Genomic DNA, 23,782 nt, shown 5'->3' with positions numbered 1-23,782 from the left:
CTCACATAGCAATAAACCATTTTGCTCGCTCTTCCCCATCCCTGCTACGACACCCACAACCCTACTCCACCTCTCCTGCCCCCGTGTCCCCTATACTGGTGGCTTCCTGTTGGGTTTGACTAATGGGGGAACCAGACAAAGACGGGAGGGCTGGGAGGAGAGCAATGGGGTTTTGTTTCCCCTACTCTCCCTGTTTCACCTCAGTGTCGGACCACAGTTATGGCCCTTCACCGCTGCGGCTCCTGTCGAGTGGCCCTTCCGCCATGGTTACAACCCTCCCTGGACTCCACTATTTGTCCCTCTTGTGTCTTTGGCCTGGGGATAGCAACGGCTTCCCGCCGCCGCTAGCTCCTGGGGGCTAGACCACCCCTTGTTTGTTCTCATAACCCTGCCCACGGGTTTGCAATAGTCCCTTCCTTCATTAAACTCTCTTCATTCAAACCCTCCGAAGTAAATTCTGTTTCCTGCCAAGATCCCAATGCAACCACTTTGCAAAATAAATATAGCAGTGCTTGTTTCCTCACTGAAGACGGTGAGCAAACACAAAAAGAAGACCAGTATCTATGAAAAAAACGTGCATGAGCAAAACAAACCTCCACCAACCTGTTTTGGCAAACTTGATGTATTTAATGTCACACTTAAAGTCAAAAACAGCAAAATATAGCTAATATTCCTCCTTGCTAACTTCTTTTTTTGCAATGAAGGGGAAAAAAATCTCACCCGCTCACTCCCACCATCAAAAAAGCCTCCACTGCGTAAACCCCAGGAAAGCCTAATTCCAAAGACTAGTGATTCTCCGTAAGTCCCATGGATGCTTAGGACAGACGAGCTTTTTTCCCATTCTTATCCTTTTGCAACTACAAAAAGAAAAGGAACATTTTCTGAGTCTTTTTCTTTGGTGCCCAGAATTTAATGCACTATACTGCAGAATGGGTGATGATATTGCCTTTCAAAAACTAGAATCAAGTAACAAAATAGGGAAAAAATAAATAAAAGAACTGTTTTATCCAAATTGTAGAAGGTGGTATATGACACTCTTAAAATCCGTTATCAATTCTAAAACTATATCTCAGACGGCAGTTCTTTTTCTTCAGTCTAGGTATTTATTTATTTAGCTGGAGGCTACAACTCTTTTACTATCATTAACCCACCAAAAGAATGTTGCTGAATCTGCAACAAGTTGATCACTTGTACAGTTTTCGAGTCTAAATGTAATGTTTTCGTTGGATCCTCTTTTTTTTTTATTAAGCTAGGGGCCCCTCCTAACATTGTAGCTATGAATTAATAAGCAGAGCACATGTTTTAACCCAGGCACAATTAACTAATCAGACTATCTCTCCTGCATTTTACTTTAACACAGGGCTGGTTATTCTCACCTCAACCCCTCTCTCAATGCATTCTCCAGATCCATTCTCCACCCTCTCTTCTTCCTCTGTGCCCAGCAACTGTATTGTCCATTCCCTGCCCTCTGGCTTCTTGTTAAGTGTCGCCAATGTGGGGCACCCACAGGAGCACAAAGACCCATGTCCTCTGAACACTGGAGTCTTAGGTTCTGGCAGTGGCTGGTTCTCCAACTACACATCCCTGACTACTGCTGCACCTGGTGGCCGGTCCCAAAGAGGGGACAGCTTTTCACTGCTGAAAGCTCCTGGTTGCCTTAATATCCTTTATTTGTTTCTCTCACCCTGCCTACATCTCCGTAAACAGCACTTTTGCTAAATTCTCTCCAGGCTCTTCCAGAGTGTGCTTTCTGTTTCCGGCTCTGTCCCTGACTGACAGAAGCAGGACTTGGGATGCAAAGCACAAGGTACCCCTCAGGCAAGGGGAGGTCTCCCAGGCACTGGTTTCTGAGCACTTGTCAGGTGTGCCCAGGGTCTGTCCCTGGCTTTGGAAGAGCAATGGCGATTGAGTTCTAGTGTCTGAGAACCACCTGGGAACTAATTAAAAATGCAGATTCGAGGAAAGACTAAAACTATCACAGATTGGAAGAGACTAAGGAGACATGATGACTACATGCAATGTGATGTCCTGCATTGAACAGAAAAAAGGACATTAGTGCAAAAACTGGTGAAATTTGCAAAAAGTCTGTAGCTTAATTAGTGTTATCGCATTGATATTAGTTGGTTAATTTTGACAAATATATTCTGCTTATGTAATAAGGCAACATTAGGGGAAGCCAGGTGAAGGAAATATAGGAACCTTTCTGTACTATTTTGCAACTTTTCTAAAAATATATTCCAAAATAAAGTGTTTATTTTTTAAAAAAGCAGACTCCCAGACCATGCTCCAGACCTCTTGAATCAGAATTTCAGGAGTAGATATTTAAGCAGGTGGCTTAAGAACTAAACTTTGAAAATCACTGTCCCTAAAGGACTTGGAAACTATTATCTCAGGTTGAGATAAGGATGGAAACAACTGTTTACAAATGACAAATTGCAGCATAATTACTTGACTATTTAAGGAAAAGAACTAATCAAAGCTTTGTCAAAGTTCACCTTCTATTCCAGTTAATTAGAATGATTCATCCCTCGACCAGTCTCCGTATTTAGTTTCCTGCATAAAAACACTTGAAAAGGTACAGGTAATTATAGAACCAAAAAAAGAAAGTGACAGTAAAGCCCTTCCACTTCCTCCTCCCTCTGAAATCAAGGTTTTTTTTTGCAGTACGCGTCCTTTTTATTTCCCCCAACTTTGAGTTTCCAAAAGAGCAGGGCCAACCAAACAGACTGCTGGATAGTGATTTTACTCATCTTTTCCATCGTGGGTTATCCTGTTTCCCTAAGCTTTAAGCTCCCCAAAGTCAGGAGCTCTATTTTCAGTTTCTTCTGTGTTTTTCTACAGCTCAGTTGAATGTTCTTCATCTACTACTTTGATGGATTGACAACCTGCACTTCCCCACTACGCTCATATCTTTGACTACTTATTTTAGATATAATTCTTATTATGCCATTGGAACGTATAAGAAGGGGCTGGGTAGAGGTGAAAATGTTGGCATTATTATTGCTCGTTCACCAACAAAAATGTTAACTGAGAATCTACTATGTGCCAGGCACTGTTCTAGGCACTGGGGATCTAACAGTGAATAAAATAATCTCCACTTCAGGGAGCTTAACGTCAGACCAGGGAGACAGACGATTAAGCAGATAACTGCCAAACAAGTTATAGGTTCTCCCTTACCATCCTCACGCTTAGCTCATTATGACAGGGCAACCCGAAGAGGAATTAGGAATAGGACAGGTAGGTTCTAGTTCCTGGTCTACCTCTGGTAAGAATGATTTTAAGGGAGGCATAAATCTTTCTGACCCTCAACGCTCTCATTCAAAAGAATGGGAATTAAAAAAAAAAAATCTGTCTTTCTGTCTTCCGGGGGTTGTTAAAAATCTCAAATAACAATGGATGTGAAAGTGCTTTGAACACTGCAAAGTGTTATACAAATGTCAAGCAATAGAAGGTAATGACTTAAACTGTCCCTGCCCACTAACTCTAAACCAAAAAACTAGTGGTTCAGTGGTCTTCCAATTAAGCAGAAATTTCAGACAGTAAGCATTTACAAAAGGCTATCCTTTCAAAGATCGAAGCTCTGTTGCTTTGAAGTTAGCAATTAATGAGAATTAGATTAACACCAAAGAACTGGGCCAGAGGAGAGAAGTCACCTGTGAAGAAAGCAGGCCTGTCATTTTATTCACAGCAGACCCACTCTGGCTTCACTCTCCTTGAATAAACAGGGCTCAGTTACTGCAACTCTTGTCTGAAATTGAAAGGGATTTCTTAGCCAGAGCCATTCAACATTTCTATTTTATTCAAAGAGAAGCTTCCAGATCAGAGATGAAAGAAAAGCTTCTCCAAGTCAGTGCTAGAGCATGTAAACCTGTGAGCAGTCTTCAGAGAATGTCTTATAAAAGATGATGCTTGGAGAGAAATTTTGAAAATCAGATTTCCTATTTCAGATAAATACAGTTTCTATTCTCAGCTTCTGAGGTAGAAAATGTTCTATCAGAGCAGTTTACCATCTTCCTCTCTGTCTGGAAAAGTTGATGAGCTTCTAAGGGCTCTCTTTGGATGCCATGGTAACAGCATGATTCTGGTCAAGACTATTATGTCTGGCGTACAGCTTAAGAAACTTTAAAATGCTACCTAAGAAAATATGCATGACAGCCCTGCTGGCATGCTTGAACTGGACGCACGACCCATTCTCTTCAGGGGCACATACACTTGTAAGCCTCAACGGTGTCCCAGCACCGGGCCAGCACTAGGGTAACTAAGTGAATGGAAGACACTCGCAAAGAACTCGCAGTGGGTGCGGTCCCCAGGGAGCCACAAGAATATATATATATATATATATATATATATATATATATATATATATATATATATATATAGGAATGATATCGTCATGTTTTAGCTTTTATTCCAAAATGTAAATTTTATTCTCTAGCTTTTGCTGTGACTTCAAGTGTGGAAGACTTTCATGAAGATTACTTCAGCTAAATACAGACATGAGAAAAAGTTGACTGTTGAGCATGGGAACAGCAACGGGATCAGAAAGAAGTTTAAGTTGTTCATTTGGGTCTTCAAATGCACTTAGCCTGCAAAATCATGAAGGGACAAAGGAGAACTATTGGCCTATGGAAAGGAACAGCATTTTTGGCTTTCTGGGTAAGGCAACATCACATCCAGCATGTGGGACTCTCTGAAGTCTCCTCAGACGGTCTCCCTAAAGATGATACTTTCCCTTCACCTGGAAGTACTGAACAAGTGTCAGATGATGGAGACTTCCTCTTCACTGTGGTTAGTATACATGTGCGTGTTTATACCACTGACGGATTATATCAGCAGTCACTTTGGAGCTCACCATTTACATGAACCAATGACCACCTCAATCATTTCTATATATGTGAAAGAAATTTGATCTATGACTCCAAAGAAAGCCCATGAGTGAGCTGAATTTCTTCAGGAAATATTTAGGAAGCACATGCTATAAGCAACATGCTGAACCAGGAGCTGAAGGAGAAACAAAAGAAACATCATACCTGGCCCTTTTTTACCCTTTGGTGGAGGAGGAAGATAGACCCAGAGGAAACAGTCAGGTAGCAGTTTGTTCTCTTTCTCTTTTCTCTTAGCCACTCTCCATTTCCTTATTGACCTAATGGAGTTCTCCTGGCCTTGGCCTCCACCCACCATGTCCATTAACCATTTTCTCCATCTTCATGATACCCCCATCTGACCCCACACACACATCTTGGCCTCCCTTCCTCTGTGCCCAATATGAGATGATTACAGTCTCTCCACAGACCCCTCAATATCTCTGTTCTCTTCTCTTCCCAACCCTGGATAATCCTGTATTCTATGTTCTCCGCTCTAACACTGAACATTCTTGGAGAAAAACCATGTAACCATGAAGATGCCCTCAATGAAACCATGAAGAAAGGACCACTGGAGAATGTTGATTCCCTAATTAGAATGTAAGTTCCTTGCAGGGGGGACTATGTCTCACACTGCTTTGTTAAGCCCAAGGGCACATCAGCAGGCTCAATAAATCCTTGTTGCAATAAGTTAATACCAAAAACAAAAAATTAGAAAAGAAGGGTCCATACTCATACTTGGACAGATAGATTTTTTAAACTTTCACACATGGTTTATATGCAAATAAACAGTTATTTATTTAATGCTTTATTAATGCTTTAAAATAAAGCATTCAATAAAAGAGCCTTAAAAAACAGCTGGTAAAAGTTATTCTGTGGATTTCAGAGTTGTAAATCTCTTCAAACTTCTTTTATAATTCAGCATTTTTATAACTTAAGATGGTTCTTCCTGGCAATTAAAGCAATGTAGTGAGATCTCACTACACTACATGGCAAACCACCTCTAAACTTCACCAAATAGAAGCCGTCCTCAGGTCATATCTGTGTTTCTCCCAGGGAAAAAAGAAAGGGTCTCTCCATGTTGGCCAGAAAGGCAAATATCAAAGGAATCCTCAAACATCACGTTTCAAAGAGAAGAAAGTCAGCATCCTATGAGGGCAATGGCTGCTGTGAGGTGTAAGATTTCAGTGGGACACTGCTGCCTGAACAGGGGCCCCAATGGACTCCTGGGTCTCTGAGACCACACTGGGGATGCAGAATGCTCCTCCCTCATACCAGGGGCAACGCTGTCTCAGAGCTGGGTAGGGACTTCTGCTCTGCCAAGCCAACTGCACCACAGGCCACAATCCTCATACCGGCTTGACAGGAACAAACCCAAATGTCACCTGATTATCCTACAAATGGAATAATGTCTGATAAGAGGCTGATTGGACAGCACACAATGTCATTTCCTCTAATTAAGGAACTCTTGAGAAAAACCAAAATAGCCACGAAGCACTGTCAGCAAAGCAATCAGCAGCAACAATTAGCTGTCAACTCGGTCCGAGCTGAGCCTTGTGTAGTGAGCGGGGGCGGAGGGGGGGGGCGGTTGTTATGGGTTTCCAATCAGCGTGACCGCAGGAGTCAAGGGTGGCCAGGCGAGAAGAGGGGCTGGAACCTGCTGCACACCCAGGAAGTCTGCAGCAAAACCCTCGGGTTGGGGGACGGGGCAGGGGCGGGGTGGAGGCAGCAGCTTGTTGGCTGGTTTCTGTGCAGCAATAAAGTGGGGGGGATGTTATAAAGAATCCTGCAGCAAGCTTCCAAAGCAGCTGGAAGTCTACTGGCTGCAGCCCATGCTATTTATTTGCCCTGAATCATTCTTCTTCTCAACCTGAAACAATTCTACGAATCTTTAAAATCTATAAGCAGTTCATCTCCATCTCCTTTATGAGGGTTTCACAACTTCAACACATGTGAATTCTCCCTTTGCTCAACTCTCATAAGAGGTTACCATCTATATTACAAGGTCATTAACTGTAGGAGTTGGGAAAAATATAACACAACTGTCACAATATGTCAAAATATATAATAAGACATTGTGTGTGTGTGTGTGACACACACATGTATGTAACAATTATTAGGAGGAGCATTATTCTCTCCTTCCCAGCATCCCTGCCTGGGCACATAAAATAAAACTGTTTGTCTTCTTAAAAGAAGGTGACTATTGGAAGGTGACTTCTACCCTTCACTACATCCCTTCACTCCTCCTCAAGGGAGTGACTTCTTAAATTGCTCAGACTGAGTGAGGGAAAGTTCATGGAGGTCTGGGCACCCTCCTTTCTATTTCTGGCCTGAGCAGCATGTATTTTTCTTTTCCATGAAAGAAGACTTCAGCAATAAACGTAATAGGATGCCTGATTCTAGCTGATCCTGTCCATAATTTAAGCTCATTCTCCAATCCAGGATCACTGGGAATAAAGCTGATATTTAATAAAGCTCCCTGTCTGTCTGATATCTGCATTTAGTTCTCCATCCATAGCAAACGCAGCCCTGATTTCTTTTGCACCAACAATACTCCCAACTCAAAGATACATTTCCCAGCCTCCCTTGCAGCTAAGGGTGACCACTAAGATTAAAGCATAATTCACTGGTCCCAGGAAACCAGGACAGCTCTTAACCTGGGCTGACTCAGCTAAGAGGCGTGACCTTGTGCCCCTCTGTGTCCACCTGCTTGGAATACTTCCATGATGGTCCCAAGTTGAACAAGCTATGTTAAAACAATTTAATGATATTGCCGGAACTCTCTGACTTGATGTCTCTCACTGAGACGTGGGGGTGGGGGGTTGGGGGAGGCTTCAAAATACCTGGATACAAAAGCAAAGGTAAAGACAAAAGGAAAGCAGATGCTATAATCCAGCAATCATGGCCAGCATTTTTTTATGAAATCCAAGGAAAGAGGACAACTTAAGAATTGGGATAAATGTAAAATTAACCTTTACTGAAAGTTGAGAAAAAATAGAGAAAACTAGAATTCTGGCAGCACAGTCGCATCATTGCATCACAAGATACTCAAAGTTGGGAAGATTCAAAAGCTGAGGGTCTCTCAGCAAGAACCTTGTCAGAGAGATGGGTCCTTGCTAGAACCCTTTAGGCCAGGCTTTGAAGCATCAATAGAAACTTCATGTAGGAACCTGTTGCTTGAGCTGAACCCAAGGTGGAGAGGAAGAAAGAACTGCCCCTAGGGAGGCAAGCTTCAAAGGTCTAAGAAATCCCTTTATAAGAGGAAGCAACAGAAAAATCCCTGCTACAAGAAAGAGTCAAGATTTTTGAGTGCTAGGAACACAAAGCTCAAAGAAGAATTTGAAACTAAGAAGCTTTAACTATGCATATCAATGATAATTGTTCAATTAAATTCAATAATTTAACTAGAAAAAAACATTTAAATGCCTTAATTTAAATATGTGTGCACTACAACCCAGTTCATTCTTAAAGTAGGGTTACCTTCACAATATTTTGACTTTGAAGGATTTTAATCTCATTATTAAAAGCACAGTTAGCAAAAAAAAAAAAAAAGAAAGAAAGAAAGAAAGAAAGAAAGAAAGAAAGAAAGAAAGAAAGAAAAGAAAACAGTGATTGGGTAAAATAGGGGTCCCCGACCCCCGGGCCGCAGACCGGTACCAGTCCGTGGCCTGTTAGGAACCAGGCCGCCCAGCAGAAGGTGAGTGGCGGCCAGCGGGCGAAGCTTCATCTGCCGCTCCCCATCACTCCCCACTGCTCGCATTACCGCCTGAACCGCCCCCCCGCCCCACCCCACCCCCATCCGTGGAAAAATCATCTTCCTCAAAACCGGTCCCTGGTGCCAAAAATGTTGGGGACCACTGCAGTAAAACACTACTTCTCAAAGTGCACAAGAATCCCCCAGGGATCTTGTCAAAATGCAGATTCTGATTCATCAGGTCTGAGCATGGGACCTGCGATTCTGCACTTCTAACAAGCTCTCAGGCGATACTGATGCTGCTGGTCCTGCCCTGATGGAAGAACAAGGGACTCTCAGGCCCAGAATCCTGCCCTGACACAAAGAAGAGGTCTGCTACCACTGAGGGAGGGGCAGGGAGCTCTCTCCCACCCAAGCCACCTACAGATACAAGGCAGAAATGGAACGCCATGAAGAGGAACAGGAACATGGACAAAGCTGCGGTCCCAAGGCCTGCCCAAGATTGGAGCTGGACCAGAAGAACTGGGAACCCCCTAACATGGCCACAGTTTTGCACTAGCAATGGGCCAGAGCAGCCCACAGCTAGGAGAAGAGCATCAACCTGGAGAGCGATCCCCTCAGTGGAAAGCTGAGGATGGAGTCTGGACGGTGAGAAAAACCCTCTGGCACACCAGGCCACACACTAAGCATGAGGTAACTTCAGTCCACCACTGGAAGACTTTGCAGTCTGGTCGGCTGAAGAGAACTACAGCAACCAGGAGCCAAACCCCACCCAAAGTCCCTACTAACTGCTAATCTTATTAACTGCTAACAAGAGACCAAACCACTCTAACATTAACAGCCTTGCCAAAGAAGTGTGCCCATTTCTGGGTGGCAATATTATCAACTTTATTACCTACTGCTCTTCTACCAACAACAGCCAACATCCAATTAAAATTATGAGACATTCAAAAAACCAAGGAAAAACCACCTATTGTCAAGATAAGGCCACCAACAGAACTAGACAGAGAGATGACCCAGATATTGGAACGATCAGACAGACTTTAAAATGGCTATGATTAATATGTAAAAGGCTCACATGGAAAGGAAGGATACAATCCAGGAAAAGATGGAGAATTTTAGCAGAGACATGGAAACTACAGGAAAGAAACAAAAATTCTAGAAATAAAAATGCAATATCAGATGTGAAGAATTCTTTGATTGGCTGATGAGACAGGACACAGGGAAAGAAAAGAAGCAACAAACTTAGCATTTCAATAGAAATTACCCAAAGAGAAATGGTAATTTTAAAAAGTGTCCAAGTGGACTTCTCTGGTGATACAGTGGTTAAGAATCTGCCTGCCAATGCAGGGAACATGGGTTCTATCCCTGGTCTGGGAAGATCCCACATGCCACTGGGCAACTAAGCCCATGCGCCACAACTTCTGAGCCCATGCTCTAGAGCCCGTGAGCCGCAACCACTGAGCCCACCCGCTGCAACTACTGAAGCCCGCGCACTCTAGGGCCCATGTGCTGCAACTACTGAAGCCCACGTGCCTAGAGCCCATGCTCCACAACAAGAGAAGCCACCACAATGAGAAGCCCGCGTGCCTAGAGCCCGTGCTCTGCAACAAAAAAAGCCACCGCAACGAGAAGCCCATGCACCACAACAAAGAATAGCCCTGGCTTGCTGCAACTAGAGAAAGCCCATGCACAGCAACGAAGACTCAGCGCAGCCACAAAAAAAAAAAAAGAAAGAAAGAAAAAGAAAAAAAAAGTGTCCAAGAGTTGTAGAACAATATTAAACAGTCTAACATGCATATAATTAGAGTACCAGGAGGAGGAGGAGAGAGAAAGGTGCCCAGGTATTTAAAAGGGGGAAAGGATAGCTTTTTCAACATATGGTGCTGGAAAATGTGGACACTCATGTAAAAAATTGAACCATGACCCTTATCTCACACCAGATACAAAAATTACCTCGAAATGTGTCATATAACTAAATGCAAAACTTTTACGTTTTAACTATATTAAACTATAGTTTAACTATAGTTTTAACTATAAAATTTCTAGAAAAAAATTAAGAACATCTTTGTATTTTTGGTTTTAGCAAGGATTCCTTAGGACACAAAACTGCTATCCATCAAAGAAAAAATTGATAAATTGAACTTCATGAAAATTAAAAATTTCTGCTCTTTGAATGATGCTTTTAAGAGTATGAAAAACAAGCCACAGCCTGGGAAAAGGTATTTGCAAAGCACACATTTGATAAAGGGTTTGTATCCGGAATATATTCTATTACAGCTCAATAATATAAAGATAGATAACTTAATTCTTAAAATGGGTGACTGATTTCAACAGACACTCCACTAAAGAAGATATGCAGATGGCAAAGAAGCACATAAAAAGATGTTCAACATCATCATCATTAATCATCAGGGAAATGAGAATTAAAGTTACAACGAGATAATACTACAAACCAACTCAAAATTGCTAAAATTATGGAGACTGATTATACCAAGTGGTGGAGAGACTGTGGGGCAACTAAAATTTCATGTATTGCCAAATGGAATGCAAAATGGCACAGTCACTTTGGAAACAGCTGGAGGGATTTTTTTTGTATAATGTTAAACATATACAATCCAGTATACTATATAGTATATGACCCAATAAACCTACTCCTAGTAATTTACCCAAGAGAAATGAAAACATACATCCATACAAAGACCTATTAATGAGCAATTATAATAGCTTTATTCATAAGAGCCAAAAACTGTAAATAACCCAAATGTTCATCAGTTAGTTAATGGATAAACAAACTGTGGTACATCCACACAATGGAATTCTACTCAGCAATAAAAAAGAACAAATGACTGTTACTAGCAATGACATGGATGAATTTTTGAGAGTCTTTGAGATTTTTTTAAAAGAAATCTGAAACAAAAGGCTACATACTGTATGACCCCATTTATATATTCTGAAAAAAGAAAAACATCTAGGGACAGCAATCAGATCAGTGATTGTTACTACAAAGGAGCATTCTTTCAGGTGTTCGGTACATTCTGCATCCTGATTGTGGTGGTGGTTTCAGGATGGTACACTTTGGTGAAGCTTATCAACCCATAAATTTCAAGAGCATGAATTTTACTGTGTGTTCATTATACCTCAGTAAGCCTGACCAAAATAAATAAATAGGTAAATAGTGCTATGACAAAAGGATGGCTTCTGGTCAAGTGCGTATCCACATGGAAAAAATTAATCTTGACCCTCTACCTCACATCATATACAATAAAACCAATTCCAGATGGATCATGGCTCAAAATGTAAAAGAAAAATAATATAGCTTTCAGAAGAAAACACAAAAGTTCTTTGTGATCTTAGAATAAGGCCAAGATTTCTTAAATAGGTACAACAGTACCAACCACAAAGAAAAAAAATGGATAATTTACACTATTTTAAAGAAATTTCTGATCATAAAAAGAGTAAAAAGGTAAACCACAGGAAAAAAAGTAGATATTTACAACATATATATCCTACCAAGGCCTCAAATCCAGAATACATATTATTAAAATGTCTACAATTCAATAAGGCAACACAATTTTTTTTCAGAAGACCTGAATAAGCACTTCACTTTTTTTTTTAAGACTTGAAAGGGCTTTTCACAAAACAAGATATTCAAATGGTCAATCAACATATGAAAAAGTATCCAACTTCATTAGTCTACAGGGAAATACAAATCAAAACTACACTATGATACTACGTCACACTTAGCAGTAGAGACTAAATGAAAAATCAAACAACAAAACAGAAAATACCTTGTCCTGGAAAGGATACAGAGAAATCAGAACTCTCATACACTCCTGGTTAGCATGTAAATTTTTAAATTAATAGAACCATTCTGAAAAACTGATAGTATCTGCTAAAGCTGAACATACACCTACCCCATGATCCAGAAATTCCCTTGCTGCATACATATCCAACAGAAATGTGTACATATAACCAAAAACAAAATTTGCCAAAACTGACTCAGGAAGAAATCAGAAAACCTAAATAAATCAGAAATTACATCAGCAGGTAAAAATTCTTCCCTCAAAGAAAACAACAGGTCTCAACTGTTTTACTCTCATATTCCCCCATCCATTCAAGTAGCAAGCAATTCCAATATTTTGAAAACCATTCCTGGCAAGGAAAACACCAGGAAAAAAAATTTTATCCAATCTCAGGACTAAAACTAAATCTTAGCTAAATATAGAAAGAATAATGCATCATGACCAAGTTGATTTTGTCTGAGAAATGCAAGGTAATTTAATGTTAGAAAATCAATTAATATAAATTACCATGATTAGATGAAGAATAAAAATCATTTCATCAACTCAGTAGATTAGAAAAGCATTCAGTAAAATTCAACACCCAGGACAACTAACTTGCTTTTAGCAAACTAGGAATAGAAAAGAAACTTCTTAATCTGATATAGACTATTACTAAAGTACGTCCATCAAATGATGTACCATAACTGATTAACACAATTTGCCTACTGCTGGATACTTAGATTCTCTCCTCTTGTTTTGTTTTATTTGGCAAGTATAATTTATGCTGTGATGAACGTCTTTGTGCTTGTTGATCAAGTTGCCTAACCTCTCTGTGTCTCAATAAAATACACCTAACTTATAAGGCTGTTGTGAGGATTAAATAAGATGTTGGATTTGAGTCTTAGGAAGTCTTGGGAGAAAAGCGTGGTTTATAAATCTGAGGAAATTTGTTCTGCACTTACCTGGCGGAAGATCTCTCAAAGCACGCTGCAGGCTCAAGTCAGAAGAAGTCACTCTGTCAAAAATAAAGTTATAGTCTTTAGGTTATCAGGAACTAAGGATGTAATATCTGAGGAAGGCAGTCAGTGATGGGGGCTATTGCTTGCTGCAGGATTCCCTTGCATCATTTGATACCTTCTACCCCTCCCAGCTACCATGTCTCTAATCAAGTGAAGGTGACTACAACCATGCTCCCTTCATCTGCCCTTGATCTACAGCACCCCATTTTTGCACAGCAGCCAGAGTGAAATTCTAAAATCTGAGCATGACACACCACACCCCTCCTGAAACCCCTTCCACAACCTCCTCTTATGCACAGGATAAAGGCCAAGCTCCTTGGCATGACTTATAAGGCCCTTCATCATCTGATGCCTACCTGCTTCTCTAGCCTTGTCTCTCATCCCCGTACCACTGTCTGGGCTCCTACTACACTAGACTTGCTTCAGTCCCTCACTCCTTGGCACGTCCCAGCTTTCACACACACCACCCCCTCTGCCAGGACCACCCGCCTCTTCCCCTGGCTAACTCCTGCTCGTCCTTCCATTCTCCACTTAAGTGTCACTTCCTCACTCAGGCCATCTGCTCCCCTTGACCATGTTAAGCTCCTCTATTTACACTTCAAAGAAGCCTGCAAGTCTTCTTCTGTAATATCGTACATGCAACTACTTATTCAATATATCTTGTCTTCCCTGTGAGCCCAGGGATCATACCTGCTTTGTTCACAGCTGTATCCTCATGCCTATCCCAGCACTGGTCTCACAGTAGACACTTAATAAATATTTATTGAGCAAAAGAATTACTAAACTTATTCCTCAGGTCTTAGCTTTCCAACTCATCTTTTGATTCATACTGATAATTTAATTGACTTCCTACTTCATTACCATACTTCATTGATTAAGATTCACTGGTTGTAAGAGGCAATGCTATTTTACATAATAATAGGGAAGAAAAAATGGTTGCAAATTAAACTGTGATACAATACTAAGATTCAGAATTTTTATCTTGTACTTATTGAAAAAGCTCTATTAGATTTACTTAGGCATGGGTTTTATTATATTCATAAAAAGGAAAATGTAAAAATATTAGTGAAATAAATTAGTTAGTTGCTCCAATTTAATTTGATTTAGATATCACATTCAAAACCCACTCTTCTGAATCACTTTTGCCCCAGGGTCCAATGACTGTGATTTTCCACACAATATTGTCCTCTATACCACCAAGAAATTTAGTGATGCAGCATTTCTTAAAGGAGTGCTCAAGTAATGCATTTGGGATTTTCTTCTAAGCTTCTGATGCCTTTCCACAGTGTTGATGCTGGCAAGAAAATCTTGCTAACAGGTGTCAGCAGAAGAGTTCAGTCAACACCTAGGACCACATTCCTTCCTCAGATGATCATGGAATGGACTGCTGACTGAAACAATGAGCAGCTTCACTCGTGTTGTCATGCAACCAGAACTACCAAGTTCACACACGCATGGGCAATGCAGCTACAGCAGAACCATCGCCTGCCCAACAGCAATGAAAGATGCTTTCGAGTGTATGACACATCCTGGCATCAGAGTATTAAAATGTGAGAAAAATAAAACATGTCTTAGAATCAATGAAATACGAGAGGTCAAAAAAGACTCTTCAAGAGAACTTGGGAAAGTTAATAAAAGGAAGAATGCAAATTCATTCTCTCCCTCTCCTTCCCTCCCCATCTCTCTGTCTCTCTCTCTCACACATACACACACACACCACACACACACACACTCACTCACTCATGGTCAGAGGCTCCTCACATGTTGGGAGATGGGTGCAGGAGGCATGAGCTGAGAGGAGGGTGGAGATAAGTTCAGCCCATACTCTTCCAGCCCAGTCCTGCAGCAGGTGCTTCCACCCTGGAGGAAGAAGGCATTTCCTGCCTCTCCGCTGGCCCAGCCATGCCCACATGGACAGTGTCCTCCCAGAGGGACTCCTTTTTCTAACTACTTTTTGACCTATTAAGATACTTTTTTTGCCTTTTTGTGGTTAAAAAAAAAAAAAAAGAACATGAGAGCTATCTTCTTAAATGTTTAACTGTGTAATACAGTCTTGTTAATTACCAGCACAATGTTATACCACAGATCTCTAGAACTTATTCATCTTGCATAACTGAAACTTCATGCCCATTGAATAGCAACTCTGCTTTTCCGCCTCTCCCCCAGCCCCTGGCAACCACCACCCTGCTTTCTGCTTCTATGAGTTCGACTATTTTGAGACCTCATGTAAGTGAAATCATGCAGTACTGGCTGATTTCACTTCACATAACATCCTCAAGGTTCATCCATGTTGTTGCATATGACAGGATTACCTTCTTTTTTAAGGCTGAATAATATTCCATTGTATGTATATACCACATAAAACAGCATTTTTTTAAACATCTTTATTGGAGTATAACTGCTTTACAGTGTTGTGTTAGTTTCTGCTGTATAACAAAGTGAATCAGTTATATGCATATGTATATCCCCATATCCCCTCCCACCCTCCTTATCTCACCCCTCTAGGTGGTCACAAATCACCGAGCTGATCTCCCTGTGCCATGCAGCTGCCCACTAGCTATCTATTTTACATTTGATAGTGTATATATGTCAATGCTACTCTCTCACTTCGTCCCAGCTTACCCTTCCCCCTCCCCATGTCCTCAAGTCCATTCTCTATGTCTGTGTCTTTTAAAATAGCACTTTTTAAGGACACAGTTTTTAAATAAATGGAAGTTTTTAAGAAATGTGTCATCACATTAGAGCAGAGCAGACTCTAGTGTCAGAGGTTATCTCATCCTCAGTCCAGCATTCAGGGTCTCAGCTTGTGAATACTCAATCATGGCTGGGAAAAGGAGGAGGAAAGGGACACCACTGGAAAAGTCAGTGGGCTTTTCTGTGCCTCAGTTTCCTCATTTGTAAAATGGTCATATAGGATTAGATGATTTATCAGTTCAGGGTCCCAGCATGAAAGAGATTACACACTCAAATGGGAGCTTTTATGAAGGGGATTATTTACAAAGTGTAGACAGGATTAAAGAAACCATCAAGGGATGGTAAAGCGGGACCTCCCATTGGCCAAACAAGTGATTGATGTGATCCATGGACACTAGCCTCCCAGGACCCAAAACAGCGTGGAGAAGGGGGGGAGAAGGGATCTGGAAGGACAGAGCATGTTCATCTAGGATCATGTCTGAGTTGCCACAGAGCCGCAATATTCTGTGACCATTTTGGTACAGAATTAAGTTTGCTATAGCAAGAAAAAAATTCTGTTTACTCTAAAGATTTGAGGAAAATCCACCAGGATGCATTTTCTCATCATTCTGTGCTTAGCTCAGATAGCAGCACCCACTTGCTGCTTTTGGAAACAGCTCAGGTTGAGAAGGTTACTCTCGACAGCCCGTTTTTCTTTAACTGAGCTCTTAACAAATGTGGGGGTTCTGTTTTGAGCTAGTAATTGATGTTTCTCCCTCCTTGTCTTATCCCCTGAGATTCTTCCCTTTTTCCGGAAGGAGGCTCCTGCAGTGTCCACTGTCTCACAGAAGAGACGTTCCAACAGAAGCAAAATAAAGTCTCTTGGCTTTCTAAACCCAAGCACTTGGAATCTCAGAGCACAGACAACACGGCGAGCCAGAGCAATGCTTACCACCTGCTCCGGCCCACCACCCCACACCCAGGCCAGAAAGTATGGAGAGAAAGCTGGGACCAAGCAGACATCGTGGGTCCTGAGAAAAGGGCCCCCAAATCCTTTCCCCACCGTGCTGAGGCAGTAGATGGTCAGCACCGTATGAGCTCTTTTCCTCCTCCCACTCGTAACTCATCTTCGAATCTCCCCCCTTTCCCTTGGCTGTTCCCCCCTTTCTGTCTGCCTGCCCTGCAGCAGCAGCGAAGCCCCATGGGTGCTCAGGACTCACAGGGGTGCTCAGCCCTGGGACAGAGCTCTGAGATTTTTAATTTTAACAATCAATGATCCTTTTGAAAGTCTGATAAACAGTTGCTTCTAAGGAAGTTCCTGGTATCACTCGCCCTAAAGACCCAGGCAACGGTGCTGACCAGATTCTAGCATTCTAGCATCCAGCATCCTGAGCTTAGAGGCACTGCCATGCTCCAAAATGCATGGGGTTTTGCTGTGACTGTTATACAGATGTCCAACTGGGCTGCACCAGCCATGAGAGAGATGTCACGCTGTGCGGTGAAAGCTCTCTCAGAAGAGAGGGCAGTCACACTGCCTCAGAACAAAAACCCATTTGGAAAAAAACAAAAATAAGTTTTCTGAGTAAACATGTCTTTTCTTCTTTCAACGGAGTTAGATTATTTCCCAGAGGCTTTATAAAGTGAAGGAAGACTCTAAGTTCTGGCACATAACAAACTAAAAGGAAGCGGGAGGCTGCCATCCTGCCCGTTCTGAAAGAGGCGTCTTGCTGGGCCAGAGGGTTCAGTCATTAGCTGGATGGCTGTGGTCAAATCGCTTAACCTCTCTGTGTCTCGTTTTCCTCATCTGCAAAAATGCCAGGGGTGTGGATGAAGATAATTATCAAAGTCCCTTCCATTTCTAAGAATATTTGACTTTCAAACTGGGAAAGGGACATTCCAGTTCAGGGTCCAAGGATTTGCCATTGAAAAATGAAGCAAAGAAGGAAGAATTGCCATCATCAGCCAACAGGGCTGTAGCCTGACAAATAACAGACAGGAAGTACTCTGCAGATTCTGTCATTCTGGCCTTGATGTGTCAGGGCTGCATTCCCATCTCAGATGATACCGCAAAAATGGGCTATTCCATGCATCTCAAGAATGCCCCGACCATATTAGGAATTCTCCTAAGTGGCTCCTCTGTGACATTACACAGTGTTGCTTCAAACTCAACTCTAGACGAAAATATTACAACTGGATGATTTGTCAAGTGCTAAATCTAATCTTTGCTATTCTTTTTCTAGAGTCCTTAAACAGAAGAGTGCCAGATGTTATGCTTGTATATTTAATGGGAAACTGAATGGGAAAAAACAAAACGCAGCAAGCTTAGTTGTAATATTTAACCGTTCTTGAAAACCCACCATCTAAACATACCAGAAAGAACATATTTTCAGAACTGTGACAAAGTCAAATGTCTCTCAAACACACAAAAAAATAAGTCTGTCATGAGTAATTCAAAATAAAGCAATCTGTCAGTTGTAAAATTCAAGAACACTTTTATAAGTAGTTTGAATGCTTCCAACTCTCTCAAAAGATACCATGTTAACATATCAAAAATATTCAGAGAGAATTTCATCGACCTCAGAAAACATTAACTAATCAGCTACTTAGGTAACATCAGGCTGGATCTCCCACAAACACTTAGCACTTATCAGGGACAAATCTAACTCATCGTCTGTTGCCCAAACCGGTCCCCCTCTTGCTATCCCTTTCCACTAATCACACAAGCCAGGAACCTGAACATCATTTAATACCCCTCCACTTTCTCCTCTCATCGATAACCAAATTCTGTAGATTGTGCTTACTGAGCATCTTTGTCTCCTATTCTGTCTCTTTACTGCCACTACCTTAGATCAAACCTTCATCCCCTATCTGGTAGACAATTGCAAGGTGTTCCAGCCTTTGATGTCTTCAACTAATTCATCCATCCTTGAGAGTTCTCTTTCTCAAATGCACATTTGATATGTCATTCCCCCACTCATGCCCACTCTTCAATGGCTCCCTGTTACTTATCGTAAGAATTCAATATTCAAGATGGTGTCCTACTTCACACTCCACATCCCAGCCTTGTCAAACTGCTTACGGTTTTCCATTGATTCATTTCCACTGTGATATTCAGGTCTCCAGGTCCTAATTGATCAACCCCTTCCCACCACACCTCCAAAAGGGTCCATCTAACAATTCTACTTCTTTCAAGATGAAAATTCCTTATCCTCATCTGGCACAACCCTCCTCCTCCACTGCTCAGCTCCAGCTGTACAACCCTCTGTAGGGTCTGCTGCCCTCCTCCTTTGAGTCTCAAGTTCAAGGTGGTTCCCTCAGCGAGACCTTCCCTCACCCCCAAAAGAAAATTTGGTCTTTCTCCTACATACTCTGCAACCTGCTATTCTTTTCCCTTATTGCACTTATCACGAGTGATAGCTACATGTTTACTTTTGTGGTAATTAGTTCAAAGCCCACCATCCTCGATGGACACTTACCTCTGTGAAGTAGGGATGGTTTAGGCCCAAAGTTAATCCCTAGAGGCCTAGCACTCAATAAAAATTTTAAGCCAATGCATGGTATCTCCAGCCTCAGTGCTTCTATGAATAACTTTCCGCTAATTCCCACCGAGCAGCTAAGGATCACGTCCTCCCTTGCAGCTCAGACAGGTCCCTGAGCAGACTTAAATCAGAGCACCCATGATGCCTAATGCACTTCCATGTCGTTCTTCTTCTGCTATAAGCTCCTTGTGGTTCTCCTTGCAAAAATCTTGTCATGTCTTTGAGGCATGTGAATCCTTATGGCATAATGAAAAGGATACAGAGGGACATACGTCCTCAGATATCAATTTATGAGGGTACCACAAGAATGGCAGCAAAAAAATTTTGTACTTCAATTTGTATTTTAGGTTTTTTTTGATACCAAATAACAAACATGAACCTACTATGCTTTTATATTTATGCTCAATTCTAACTAGAGAAAAGGGCACAAATACATTATATTGCTCTTGGGTAGCAGGTACCCCCCTCTGTGCCACTGACCTATCCCCAGCATCTAGCATAGTGCCTGCATGTTGTAGGTGCTCAATAAATGTTTAATGAATAAATGAATGAAAAATAAATAACAGAGTGAAAAGTGAATGATTCTTATCCTCAAAGAATTTAATACTCAAAGAAATAAACAGCAGACACGCTAAAATTTTGAAATCTCTATAGATAGCTCATGAAATTGCTACTTTTATAAGGCAGTTTCATATGGTTTAATCTAATACTTATGTGTAGTAGTGTACATGCATTCATTTTTTTCATCATGTTTATTTGTAACTTTTATCCATTTGGACAAGATAAATTGTGGTGCAAACAACAGGCATATATAACCAGGGTACCCATTTATTTTGGTTTGCCTGACACCATTCTGACTTAAACATATGGCCCCAAAATAATTATTTCACTATCAATAATTATTTCATATTCACTATAAATGTTTCACTCTCAAATGTGTCCCAATTTGGATGATAAAACTCTGCGATCTGCTAAAATCCTCTTAAGACATTCTAAGGCTTAAGACCACAGCCATAAAAAAGCTTTCTCTCTCTATGGGAGTTAATGATTTCTCCTTTGAAGAGAAAAGACTGAGCAGAATAAATACTGGTTTCCCCTGAAGCCTCATCTTGGGGGAATGTCACATTCAGGGAAGTATAGTCCAAAAGTAACTAATAAGCATCATCTTTCCTGGTTCTGGAAGAATACTAAAGAGAATCCAATACCTAACTCACAACAATAGTTCTTCAAAGTTCCTTCCACTCCTCTCCAAGCCCCCATATCTCAGAGCTACAGGGTGAGGGGTGGGCTGTAGGAGAGAAAGTCGGGCCTTTCTAAAGCCTCAGGACCAATGTCCAGGGAACACACTCCTCCTCCCACCCCCCATTTCCTCTAGCCCATTAACCCATCTCCAGATTCCTCCTCAGTGAATTCAAAAAAGGAGAGAGTAGATCTGGCAATGATGCATCTTTCTTTAGAAGAATCTAAGTGGGTAAAGGCAAAATTCTTTAAAGGGTGACAGGGGAAAGAATTTCAAGCATCGTATGTCAAAAATATGCGTCGCACACACACCGAAAACAGGCACAGAGACTAGGCAAGATTAAAAGAGACGAAAGAGACATAATGGATCAAATGGATTCGGGATCCAAAACCTGTTTGAAGACATTTGAATATGGACTGTATATTAGATGATTTTGTGGAATTACAGTTAATTGTCTTGGGTGTAGTAATGACATTGTGGTTATGTAGAATACTGTCCATATTCTTAGGAGAAACATGTGGAAGTATTTAAGGGTGAAGTATCATGATGTCCTCAAACCAATATTCAAGTGATTTAAAAAGAGAATGTGAACATTTATACATAAATCTTACTTTAACACAAACTTAATCCAATGCGTCTATATGGAACAAGCAAGAGAGGAAAAGCGCATGTAGCAAAATGAAGGGGCTATGACTATGTACTATTCTGTCAACTTTTCTGTAGGCTAATTTTAAAAATAAAAAGGAGTGGAAAATAAATAAATAATAAGTAAATGAATAAGATGCCTTTCACATGTGTATTAAATATTCCACACAATGCCCAAGTATTCTCCTTTGAAGCTCTAACTGCACTGACCCAAGGGGGGAAACAATGCCCACAGCTTTTCATGTTGGGAGAAATTGTTTATTAAACCCTCGGGGAATCTAACTTTCTGATGGGAGAGTAATAGCTCTGGGCAGTGCCATTAGGAGGACTAGCTCTGGCAGGAGTCAAAACTAACCTCCTTAGCATTTCCTGATGGCCTCTGCAACGTGGTCCCTGCCCCAGCACAAGACAGTCTCCTTTTTGTGAACTTCTTTGCCCACCATATATGGATTCCACCACCCCTCCTGCTAAATGACCAGTGATTCAAGCATGAGTATGAGGCAGCCTCAATCCCCCAGTTACTTCTTCCAAGGGTGACTGGTCATTTAATTTATCATTCAAATCAAGACAATTTTGAGAATGCAAGAGGGGACTAACCAGACAGGGTAGCAGGACAGCACCTATACTGAGACTGTCCAAGGAAAACTGGAACTGTCTCAAGAACATTTGGATATATGTTCATCCTATTTGTACCCGATAAGCAAGTGTATCAGACAAATACATAAATGATGGCAACAGCAATCTTTACCCATGTAACAAAATAATACAAAGCAACTGCATAAACAAATTGCTTGGGAGTTCAAAGGAGGAATGAAGTAATTCCTTTGGAGGAATCAGAAAGAAATTCCTGGGCGAGGAGGAATTTCAAGTTGGTTTTAAAATAATAAGACTTCTGCAGGTAGAGATGGGAGACAAGGTCATTCCAAATGGAAGGAATTATGTGAGTGAAAAGCCAAAGTAGGAAAGCAGGGGGTATACCAGGGAAAATGGAAGCAATCTAATATAGCTGATCTAAAGAGGTGTCCACAGGAAAGCCAAGGAGATGAGCTTGGGAAGGTAAATTGGAACCGTAGGGGAAGTACACACTCAGTCCAACAGGCAACAGGGAGTCACTGAGGGTTTGGGGGGAGGATGGTAATAAGACTGTGGAGGGCCTTGAATATCAGGCTAAGGACTTAAGCCCGGAGAATCAGACAGACCTCTTCCAGAAGAGTAAATCAATATTACCCGGCCTGAAAACATGAATAATATAAACCAAAAGAAAACTGTCACAGATATTGATGCCATAAGCTTCTCAAAACCACTTTTATTCTCTCCTGTGGGAGGTTCTGTTTCATATACTGGCTCAAGTATTACTTCTTCTGTCAATTTTTCACCATAAACTTCTCACAGGAGCCCTGTTGCCAGAAAGTGACTGCCACAGAAACAGAACTGAGAGGGTAAAAATGTTCAGAATTGTCCAAGCTTGAGAAGATGAAAACAGAAAACACAGCATTTGAGCTAAAGGAAAAGCAAGTTACCAAGAGGGGAGGGATGTGATAAATTTCCTTTGAGGATAAAAAATTACGTTTTCAAGGCACAGCACGTTTTGAATGCAAGTCCTTCTACCACACACAAAGAAGCCTCAGGCAATCTCACATTTAATAAGATTAGTTTATTTTTCCCAAAGGTTAATTTACAGATATTTACTGGATTACACAGAGAACTTTAGGGGTGGGGGGAGTAAGTGTTTCAGCTGTTTTTAATTTTATTCCAGATATTTGACTAGGCAAGAACACATGCTTCAGAGAAGAATAAGTCATTCCAGAGAAAAACTATTGATATCAAATCTTTCCGGAAAAGGTGGACAACACTGGCAAAGCAATCTCCTTTTCAGAGGAGAACAGCCTAACAGGAAGCCAGTGCTCTGGGCTCTAAATACAAAGCCAGGAATATTTGTAAACAGAAAGCACATATTCCCTTTCTATAGAGGGTGTGCCCCGCTCTTCAAATATATTCCCTGGTCAGTTAAGGCCATAAATGAATGGAGAAAAGTCTGGTCTGGAGAAGTAGTTCTTGAGTTTTCAGTCCATGGAGCTTTATATCTACAAAGGACATCCAGGAAAAATAAACAGGAGTCAACTTTAAGAGGCTTCTACTGGGCTTTGAGCTTTCAAAAAGATAACTGCAATTAAATGGAACCCATCAAATATGCTTAAGTCCACAAAGTCATGCATACACACACACACACACACACACACACACACACACACCTTTGGAGGATGAAAGGGAACCAGATTCATGATTTTGAAACCTGGTAAATAAAAGAGTCAAGTATTTATCTTG

The 23,782-nt window shown here is 41.2% G+C and overlaps 1 protein-coding gene across 6 annotated transcripts in view; it reads right to left on the bottom strand.

Annotated features, from left to right (window-relative positions):
* NCALD (neurocalcin delta) overlaps positions 1-23,782 on the bottom strand; it is a 435,622-nt gene that overhangs the window by 290,460 nt on the left and 121,380 nt on the right. For all 6 annotated transcript variants that reach the window (XM_082364492.1, XM_082364495.1, XM_082364490.1 and 3 more), the window contains exon 2: positions 13,304-13,356. The gene's annotated coding sequence lies outside the window, so the exon portion shown is untranslated. The remainder of the gene's footprint in view (positions 1-13,303; positions 13,357-23,782) is intronic.

Source organism: Balaenoptera borealis, assembly GCF_965194805.1.
Source record: "Balaenoptera borealis genome assembly, chromosome: 17".
NCBI lineage: Eukaryota > Metazoa > Chordata > Mammalia > Artiodactyla > Balaenopteridae > Balaenoptera > Balaenoptera borealis.
The sequence above is the reverse complement of the archived record's forward strand: the minus strand, read 5'-3'. Positions and strand labels throughout refer to the sequence as shown.